Below are 2,785 nucleotides of genomic sequence, written 5' to 3' on the forward strand. Positions count from 1 at the left end.
GAATATTATGCAGCCATAAAAGAGAATGAGATCGGCGGGGATGGTGGCTCACACCTGTAATCCCAGCATTCTGGGAGGCTGAGGCAGGTGGATAACTTGAGGTCAGGAGTTCGAGACCAGCCTGGCTAACATGGTGAAACCCCATCTCTACTAAAAATACAAAACATTAGCTGGGTGTGGTGGCAGGTGCCTGTAATCCCAGCTACTCAGGAGGCTGAGGCAGGAGAATCACTTGAACCCAGGAGGCGGAGGTTGCAGTGAGCCAAGATCACGCCATTGCACTCCAACTTGGGCAACAAGAGCGAAACTCTGTCTCAAAAAAATAAAAAAAGAGATGAAGAAAAAAAAAAGCATGAGATCATATCCTTTGCAGGAAGATGGATGGAGCTGAAGGCCATTATCCTTAACAAACTAACACAGAATCGGGAGGCTGAGGCAGGAGAATGGCGTGAACCCGGGAGGCGGAGCTTGCAGTGAGCTGAGATCTGGCCAGTGCACTCCAGCTTGGGTGACAGAGCGAGACTCCGTCTCAAAAAAAAAAAAAAAAACTAACACAGAAACAGAAAACCAAACACTGCATATTCTCACTTATAAGTGGGCACTACATGATGAGAACTCATGGGCACACAGAGTGGGACAACAGATGCTTGAGGGTGGAGGGTAGCAGGAGAGAGATGGTCAGGAAAAATAATGTGTGCTAGGCTTAATACCTGGGTGACGAAATAACCTGTTCAGAAAACTCCCATGATACAAATTTACCTATATAATAAACCTGCACATGAACCCCTAAACCTAAAATAAATGTTAAATAATTTTTTAAAAAATATATACAAATAAAAGGGTTCTCTGCCCTGAATTGTTTAAGTAGGGATGCAGAGCATTATCACTGCCTGAAATTATACTATTAATACATATTTATGTTTATTGCTTGCCATTACTGTCATTTCATTTGCTTGTGATCTGTTACTTCCATGAGGGTGGGAACTGAGTTTGCTACTGTATTTCAATGCCTCAATTGAGGCCTGAGACTCAGTAAGTACTAAATAAGTATAGGTTGAATGAATGACTGAGAAGTTGACTAGTGATGAAAACGCAAGAAATTATTCAGCAACACTTTGGGCTACCCCTCAGAACAAATAAATGATTGCAATCCATATGCAGTTTTAAATGATGAGATTAGAAAAGCAAAAGCAAGCCATCTTGGTTTGTTAGTTGTGAGTGTCAAGAGGCAATTAAAAAGAAAACCTGTTGACATGTGAAGGATGAACTGAAAAAATAAATAAAAGAAAAATAAATTAAAAGGAGACATGTAAGCATGGGGGGTGGGCACAGGAGTTCTATCCAGGTTTAGAAATTAGCCCTTGGCTGTCTCTTTGCAATTCAAGTATTGGGGAAATAAAAGAGGATGTGGGGCCATTATAAAAAAATCTATTAAGAATTTTGGGTTTTGGCGAGGCACGGTGGCTCACATCTGTAATCCAAGCACTTTGGGAGGCCAAGGCAGATGGATCATGAGGTCAGGAGATTGAGATCATCCTGGCTAACATGGTGAAACCCCGTCTTTACTAAAAATACAAAAAAATTAGCCAGATGTGGTGGCAGGCACCTGTAATCCCAGCTACTTGGGAGGCTAAGGCAGGAGAATCGCATGAACCCGGTAGGCAGAGCTTGCAGTCAGCTGAGATTGCACCACTGCACTCCAGCCTGGGCGACAGAGTGAGACTCTGTCTCAAAAAAAAAAAAAAAAGAATCTTGGTTTTTGCCTTACAGGTCAATGGGAAAGGCCCCTGTCTTGGCCACTGTGTTAGTCCGTTTTCACACTGCTATAAAGATGCTACCTGAGACTGGGTAATTTACAAACAAAAGAGGTTTAATTAACTCACAGTTCCATATGGCTGGAAAGGCCTCAGGAAACTTATAATCATGGCGGAAGGTGAAGGGGAAGCAGGCACCTTCTTCACAAGGCGGCAGGAGAGAGAAAGCACAAGGGAAAGTGGCGCTTTTGAAACCATCAGATCTCGTGAGAACTCCCTCACTATGACGAAAACGACATGGGGGAAACCAGCACTTTTCCCACCAGGTTCCTCCCTTGACACATGGGGATTACAGTTTGAGATGAGATTTGGGTAGGGACACAGGGCCAAACCACATCAGCCACTACTAGGCAGCCCTTTGAAAAAGAAATAATCATAACATAGGAAAGAATTTATGTGCAAGGTGATTCATGGCATCATGGTTTTTTGTTTTTTTGTTTGTTTGTTTGTTTGTTTGTTTGTTTTTGAGACAGAGTCTCACTCTGTCGCCAGGCTGGAGTGCAGTGGTGCAATCTCGGCTCACTGCAACATCCACCTCCTGGGTTCAAACAATTCTCCTGCCTCAGCCTCCTGAGTAGCTGGGATTACAGGCGCCTGCCACCATGCCCAGCTAATTTTTTTTTATTTTCAGTAGAGACGGGATTTCACCAAATTGGTCAGGCTGGTCTTGAACTCCTGACCTCAGGTGATCCACCTGCCTCAGCCTCCCAAAGTGCTGGGATTACAGGCATGAGCCACCGTGCCTGGCCTGTTTTATTTCTTTATAGTGGTAAACATACATAACAAAATAGACCATTTTCAACATTTTAGATGTGTAGTTCTATGACATTGAGTACATTCACATTGTTGAGCCATCAACATCATCATTCTCCATCTCCGGAACTTTTTCATCATCTCAGACTGAAATTCTGTCCCCATTAACCATGAGTTCCCCATTCCCACTCCCTGCAGGCCCTGGCAACCCCCATTCC

The sequence above is a fragment of the Rhinopithecus roxellana genome, chromosome 18, assembly GCF_007565055.1.
Source record: "Rhinopithecus roxellana isolate Shanxi Qingling chromosome 18, ASM756505v1, whole genome shotgun sequence".
NCBI classification, from domain to species: domain Eukaryota; kingdom Metazoa; phylum Chordata; class Mammalia; order Primates; family Cercopithecidae; genus Rhinopithecus; species Rhinopithecus roxellana.